Consider the following 8,330-nt stretch of genomic DNA (forward strand, 5'->3'; position numbering starts at 1 on the left):
TGCGAGATCTAGCCGACCCGTCTGTCTCAGTGGCCCTACATTGGTGTTCCGGTTCGGGGAGTGGAGTACCCAGGTAGCTATGCCTGCGGATGACGTTCACCCATGCCGTACCGGCGCCAGAAACACATGTATTTCTCAAACCCTGTCTTTTATCCACGTTGATGGTGTTCCGAATAAACCCTCCAGCTAAGACAAGATACCTGATTAAGCGGTGCCCCGGCACCTGTGGCTCTGGCCACGGGCAGTTCAGGGCCTCCCGCTGGGCGCACGGTGGATTGACCTAGGGCCTCCTCCCCTCACGGGATAGGAGTGGTCCCTGGCTGTTCTCCGCTTAGTGTGCCCAGGTACAACCTCTATGTTGTGAGTGGCTTTCTGGTTGATCCTGCCAGTAGCATATGCTTGTCTCAAAGATTAAGCCATGCAAGTCTAAGTACACACGGCCGGTACAGTGAAACTGCGAATGGCTCATTAAATCAGTTATGGTTCCTTTGATCGCTCCAACGTTACTTGGATAACTGTGGCATTTCTAGAGCTAATACATGCAGACGAGCGCTGACCTCCGGGGATGCGTGCATTTATCAGACCCAAAACCCATGCGGGCCAATCTCGGTTGCCCCGGCCGCTTTGGTGACTCTAGATAACCTCGAGCCGATCGCGCGCCCTTTATGGCGGTGACGTCTCATTCGAATGTCTGCCCTATCAACTTTCGATGGTACTTTCTGTGCCTACCATGGTGACCACGGGTAACGGGGAATCAGGGTTCGATTCCGGAGAGGGAGCCTGAGAAACGGCTACCACATCCAAGGAAGGCAGCAGGCGCGCAAATTACCCACTCCCGACTCGGGGAGGTAGTGATGAAAAATAACAATACAGGACTCTTTCGAGGCCCTGTAATTGGAATGAGTACACTTTAAATCCTTTAACGAGGATCCATTGGAGGGCAAGTCTGGTGCCAGCAGCCGCGGTAATTCCAGCTCCAATAGCGTATCTTAAAGTTTCTGCAGTTAAAAAGCTCGTAGTTGGATCTCGGGATCGAGCTGGCGGTCCGCCGCGAGGCGAGCTACCACCTGTCCCAGCCCCTGCCTCTCGGCGCCCCTCGATGCTCTTAATACATTCTATACAACCATGTGGATGCAAGTCTCAAGCTGAGGCTATTATATAAACAGTTTTATGGTAATATGGCTATATTGTCTCTTCTGAGTATCACAAAATTGTACCAAGCAGACCAGTTCGTAGCTGGATTCTTCACCAGTCTTCCATACCTTCTCCAGAACACAAATGTCGCTTGGCTCCCCAATTCTGTGAGTTGGAAGAATTTCCTGTGTCTCTCTATGGGCCATGTGGCCAGAGACTCTCCTGGAATTTTACCACTCCTTCACACAGGGACTGGGTGAGGGAAGGTAGGTTGGGGGATGGTGCAAAGGGGGGGAGGGGGTCAACTGTCCTCCCTGTACTCAAAAAGGCCAACGTCATGACATACCCCCCCTGGTGGTTTGGATCTTGTTTATCCTGCAAGTTACAAATCAACATAAAATCATGACCACGTGATGTCCCGTTGGTAGAACTGTTATAGGCTCTCTGGAAGCGGAGCAGTCCACCACAAGGATGGGCAGTTGATGTCCGGTTGGTGATCGCCGTTGCGGTCTCCTCTAGTGGTGTACCTTGGTAGGTTCCCTGGAAGCTGCAAAGTACCCCAGGAAGGGCCAGGGGATGTCCTGGTTGGTGATCGCCGTTGCGGTCCCCCCCTCTGGTGGTTTACCTTGGTGGGCTCTCTGACAGCGGGCATGCCGCCACAAGGATAGGCTGTGGGTGTCCGGATTTGGGGTCGCTGTTCCGGACCCATCGTCCAGACTGGAAGATCTGGGCAGTAACTTAGGCAGATGTTAACCTCTATGGGACCGGCGGGACGAATTCGTCCCACCTACGTAACATCCACTGCCAGCCTGTGGCGCGATTTTCAAAATCTTCAAAATCCTATTACTTCAATTTCTCAAACATATGACTATTTTACAGCCATTTAAAGATAAGACTCTCGTTAATCTAACCACACTGTCCGATTTCAAAAAGGCTTTACAACGAAAGCAAAACATTAGATTATGTCAGCAGAGTACCAAGCCAGAAATAATCAGACACCCATTTTTCAAGCCAGCATATAATGTCACCAAAACCCAGAAGACAGCTAAATGCAGCACTCACCTTTGATGATCTTCATCAGATGACAACCCTAGGACATTATGTTATACAATACATGCATGTTTTGTTCAATCAAGTTCATATTTATATCAAAAACCAGCTTTTTACATTAGCATGTGACGTTCAGAACTAGCATACCCCCCGCAAACTTACGGGGAATTCGCTAACATTTTACTAAATTACTCACGATAAACGTTCACAAAAAGCATAACAATTATTTTAAGAATTATAGATACAGACCTCCTCTATGCACTCGATATGTCCGATTTTAAAATAGCTTTTTGGTGAAAGCACATTTTGCAATATTCTAAGTATATAGCCCAGGCATCACGGGCTCGCTATTTAGACATCCGGCAAGTTTAGCACTCACCATAATCATATTTACTATTATAAAAATGTCATTACCTTTTGTTGTCTTCGTCAGAATGCACACCCAGGACGTCTACTTCAATAACAAATGTTGGTTTGGTCCAAAATAATCCATCGTTATATCCGAATAGCGGCGTTTTGTTCGTGCGTTCCAGACACTATCCGAAATAGTAAAGAAGTGTCGCGCGCTTGGCGCAATTCCTGACAATAAAATTCAAAGTATTCAATTGCCGTACGTCGAAGCATGTCAACCGCTGTTTAAAATCAATTTTTACGTCATTTTTCTCGTAGAAAAGCGGTAAAATTCCGACAGGGAATCTCCTTTTCGGCAAACAGAGGAAAAAATCCCAAAGGCGGGGGCGGTCGGGGTCACGCGCATAAGCTAGTGTCTCTTGATGGGCCACTTGAGAAAGGCGATAATGTGTTTCAGCCTGGGGCTGGAATGACGACATTCTCTTTTTTCCCGGGCTATGAGAGCCTATGGAAGACGTGGGAAGTGTCACGTTAGAGCAGAGATCCTTAGTAAATGATAGAGATGGCAAAGAAGTTCCAGAAATGGTCAGACAGGCCACTTCCTGTAAAGGAATCTCTCAGGTTTTGACCTGCCATTTGAGTTCTGTTATACTCACAGACACCATTCAAACAGTTTTAGAAAATTTAGGGTGTTTTCTATCCATATGTAATAAGTATATGCATATTCTAGTTACTGAGTAGGAGTGGTAACCAGATTAAATCGGGTATGTTTTTTATCCAGCCGTGTCAATGCTGCCCCCTAGCCCTAACAGGTTAACAACGCACACACACTCATGAAATATATATAATTACATTCATTCCCCAATGAGCGGCGTTGTGGCAATAAGTGATGGTTGTATGGGGACTTTGTTTATGGCTCTATCACTTCCTAAGTGTCAAAGGAACTGAACCGAAAAGGAATGAAAGCATAAACAAAACAAAAAAATATACAAAATATAGTTCTCACACAAAAAAAAATCATCTAATTGGACTGTATTCTATATATGTCCAATGTTCTGGCAAAATGATTATCATGGCATTGTCTCTAATGACATATCTAGGGTTTTTCCTACTTGGTGTGTTGCTTAGGCGCTATCCTAAGTTTAACTATATGATAAGTCTACAGCTGTAATGCACTAGTTTTGGGCAGTCTACAGGGATGACCTATGGACTTCTGGTTAGATAACTGGTGAGTGCTGTAGAGTCAAAGGCCTAGAAGTAAATGTTCAACTTTACTAAGGCTGGTATATTGCTTGGGCCCTTAACCTCTATGGGCTAGGTGGGACGCTTGCGTCAGCAGAGTACCAAGCCAGAAATAATCAGACACCCATTTTTCAAGCCAGCATATAATGTCACCAAAACCCAGAAGACAGCTAAATGCAGCACTCACCTTTGATGATCTTCATCAGATGACAACCCTAGGACATTATGTTATACAATACATGCATGTTTTGTTCAATCAAGTTCATATTTATATCAAAAACCAGCTTTTTACATTAGCATGTGACGTTCAGAACTAGCATACCCCCCGCAAACTTCCGGGGAATTCGCTAACATTTTACTAAATTACTCACGATAAACGTTCACAAAAAAGCATAACAATTATTTTAAGAATTATAGATACAGACCTCCTCTATGCACTCGATATGTCCGATTTTAAAATAGCTTTTTGGTGAAAGCACATTTTGCAATATTCTAAGTACATAGCCCAGGCATCACGGGCTCGCTATTTAGACACCCGGCAAGTTTAGCACTCACCATAATCATATTTACTATTATAAAAGTTTCATTAAATTTTGTTGTCTTCGTCAGAATGCACACCCAGGACTGCTACTTCAATAACAAATGTTGGTTTGGTCCAAAATAATCCATCGTTATATCCGAATAGTGGCGTTTTGTTCGTGCGTTCCAGACACTATCCGAAATAGTAAAGAAGTGTCGCGCGCATGGCGCAATTCGTGACAATAAAATTCTAAATATTCCATTACCGTACTTCGAAGCATGTCAACTGCTGTTTAAAATCAATTTTTACGACATTTTTCTCGTAGAAAAGCGATAATATTCCGACAGGGAATCTCCTTTTCGGCAAACAGAGGAAAAAATCCCAAAGGCGGGGGCGGTCGGGGTCACGAGCATAAGCCCAGTGTCCCTTGATCGGCCACTTGAGAAAGGCGATAATGTGTTTCAGCCTGGGGCTGGAATGACGACATTCTGTTTTTTCCCGGGCTCTGAGCGCCTATGGACGACGTGGGAAGTGTCACGTTAGAGCAGAGATCCTTAGTAAATGATAGAGATGGAAAAGAGGTTCAAGAAATGGTCAGACAGGCCACTTCCTGTAAAGGAATCTCTCAGGTTTTGACCTGCCATTTGAGTTCTGTTATACTCACAGACACCATTCAAACAGTTTTAGAAAATTTAGGGTGTTTTCTATCCATATGTAATAAGTATATGCATATTCTAGTTACTGGGTAGGAGTGGTAACCAGATTAAATCGGGTATGTTTTTTATCCAGCCGTGTCAATACTGCCCCCTATCCTAAACAGGTTAAGCCGCGACAGCAAACTGACGATGAGTGTTGACAAATGAATATTGAGCAAAATGAGGTCAATTAATATTTTAAAAGAGAAAATGAAAAAATAAAACTTAAAAAAGAATGGAGCTCATTTATTTTGAGTCGATTGATGCATCAGTACGTGAATCAAAGTAAACGAACGTAAAAAATACCCATTCAAATCGATCAGTTTTCAACTAGAGAGATTGAAACGCGTCGTATCTGTCTCAAGCCTCCGTAACTGTTTATGTTACAACTCCACATCTGCAATAAATGGTGGTGGAGCTAGAGCGGTGTTTGTCAAACCATGAGACATACCAATAATCGGTCTTCTCACAAAAACATCTGTAGCATCTGAACCGTTTGACTTACACTCCCTGGAAAGGGGAGACCCTCACGAACACGGTGGTGTTCTCAATTTGTCTCTACGTCCCCCACAAGTGTCAGGGGACTCGTCTGAAGTCGGAACCCTCTATGTGCAAACATCTGTTTGTAGAATCCAAAATCTTTGGGCTACAGACTAATGTGACCCCACTTGTCACAATGTTCTCCGTTTTGCCCTACGTTTTCCACAAGTGTCACGGGACTAATCTGAAGGTAACAGGTACTGATTAAAATGATAGATTTTTTAACCAGGGACCTCTCGCACCCTAAGCCATAATAGTACAACTATACCAACGATCCGTTTGGTCAAAGAATTTTCACTTTCCACAAAAATGACGCTCAGGATATGAATCGATGTCTCCATGTTGCTTACGAGCTTCGCATAGCATTGGTGGTATAGTGGTGAGCATAGCTGCCTTCCAAGCAATTGACCCGGGTTTGATTCTCGGCCAATGCAGAGCATGAGATATTCACTAGGTTTAGGAGCTGGGTGTCATTTCAAGTGTATTACATTGGAATCAATGTCCTTGTTAGTGGAAGTCAGATTTGCTCTTAGTTTTTGCAGGTTTTCGAAATGAAGTGCGATATTGAGCCAACTAGTGAATATCACAATAGATACGCAGTCCATCGCCTAAACCATTCAGCCACCTTGTCCTGCGCCCAAGAGGTGGCTGTTTGCAACCAGTGGCCAGAGATCTGCCTGTCTGAACTTGTTAACCTGTTGGGTCTAGGGGGCAGCATTTGCACGTCTGGATAAAAAAAATGTACCCGATTTAATCTGGTTACTAATCCTACCCAGTAACTAGAATATGCATATACTTATTATATATGGATAGAAAACACTCTAAAGTTTCCAAAACTGTTTGAATGGTGTCTGTGAGTATAACAGAACTCATTTGGCAGGCAAAACCCTGAGACATTTTCTGACAGGAAGTGGATACCTGATGTGTTGTATTGACTTTAAACCTATCCCATTGAAAAACACAGGGGTTTAGGAATATTTTGGCACTTCCTATTGCTTCCACTAGATGTCACCAGCCTTTACAAAGTGTTTTGAGTCTTCTGGAGGGAGATCTGACCGAACAAGAGCCATGGAACGGTGATGTCCCATTAGACACCTGGCGCGCTACTTCATGTTGGGTACCCTCGTTCCAATACGTTATAAAAGGCTATGCATTCGTCCACCTTGAATATTATTCATGTTCTGGTTAAAAAAGGCCCTAATGATTTATGCTATACAACGTTTGACATGTTTGAACGAACGGAAATATATTTTTTCCCCTCGTTCATGACGAGAAGTCCGGCTGGCTTACATCATGTGCTAACGAGACGGAGATTTTTGGACATAAATGATGAGCTTTTTTGAACAAAACTACATTCGTTATGGACCTGTGATACCTGGAAGTGACATCTGATGAAGAGAATCAAAGGTAATGGATTATTTACATAGTATTTTCGATTTTAGATCTCCCCAACATGACGTCTAGTCTGTATCGCAACGCGTATTTTTCTGGGCACAGTGCTCAGATTATTGCAAAGTGTGATTTCCCAGTAAGGTTATTTTTAAATCTGGCAAGTTGATTGCGTTCAAAAGATGTAAATCTATAATTCTTTAAATGACAATATAATATTTTACCAATGTTTTCTAATTTTAATTATTTAATTTGTGACGCTGACTTGACTGCCGGTTATTGGAGGGAAACGATTTCCTCAACATCAATGCCATAGTAAAACGCTGTTTTTGTATATAAATATGAACTTGATAGAACTAAAAATGCATGCATTGTCTAACATAATGTCCTAGGAGTGTCATCTGATGGAGATTGTAAAAGGTTAGTGTATCATTTTAGCTGGTTTTATGGTTTTGGTGACCCTGTCTTTGACTTGACAAAACATTACACACAACTCTTGTAAATGTACTGTCCTAACATACTCTAAATTTATGCTTTCGCCGTAAAACCTTTTTGAAATCGTAAAACGTGGTTAGATTAAGGAGATGTTTATCTTTCAAATGGTGTAACATAGTTGTATTTTTGAAAAATTTGAATTTTGACATTTATTTGGATTCAAATTTGCCGCTCTTGAAATGCACCTGCTGTTGATGGAGTGCACCACAGGTGGCACGCTAGCGTCCCACCTAGCCCCAAGAGGTTAAAAGATCTGCAAAAGGGCTCATCCGGGATTTGAACCCGGGACCTCTCGCACCCAAAGCAAGAATCATACCCCTAGACCAATGAGCCTCAGACAAGAATAAAATTGTTTTGCTTTCTGCGGCAATTACAATGAGGATATCAATTGTTCTTGTCCATGGTGCTTGGAAAGATTGAACCTCATGTGAGTGTTTGTGCTATTCTTGTGAGCATAGCAGTCTTCCAAACTGTTGACCAGGCTTCAGTTCAAATCTTTTGTATTTCATCTGCTGTGTCTTTCACATTCTGTCTTCTTAAGCCGCGACAGCAAACTGATGATGAGTGTTGACAAATGAATATTGAGCAAAATGAGGTCAATTAATATTTTAAAAGAGAAAATGAAAAAATACAACTTAAAAAAGAATGGAGCTCATTTATTTTGAGTCGATTGATGCATCAGTACGTGAATCAAAGTAAACGAACGTAAAAAATACCCATTCAAATCGATCAGTTTTCAACTAGAGAGATTGAAACGCGTCGTATCTGTCTCAAGCCTCCGTAACTGTTTATGTTACAACTCCACATCTGCAATAAATGGTGGTGGAGCTAGAGCGGTGTTTGTCAAACCATGAGACATACCAATAATCGGTCTTCTCACAAAAACATCTGTAGCATCTGAACCGTTTGACCTA

General features: G+C 42.7%; 1 non-coding gene and 1 pseudogene across 1 annotated transcript; one reads left to right on the plus strand and one right to left on the minus strand.

The window, feature by feature from the left end:
* The first annotated feature begins 372 nt into the window (after window positions 1-372).
* LOC145875896 (uncharacterized) lies at window positions 373-991 on the plus strand (annotated as a pseudogene).
* Window positions 992-7,677: 6,686 nt separating this feature from the next.
* On the minus strand, window positions 7,678-7,749 carry trnap-ugg (transfer RNA proline (anticodon UGG)). Its single transcript has one exon. It is a non-coding gene; the product is annotated as a tRNA-Pro (tRNA).
* Between the last annotated feature and the right edge of the window lie 581 nt (window positions 7,750-8,330).

The sequence above is a fragment of the Salmo salar genome, unplaced genomic scaffold (genome assembly GCF_965601325.2).
Source record: "Salmo salar unplaced genomic scaffold, fSalSal1 ptg000378l, whole genome shotgun sequence".
Lineage (NCBI taxonomy): Eukaryota > Metazoa > Chordata > Actinopteri > Salmoniformes > Salmonidae > Salmo > Salmo salar.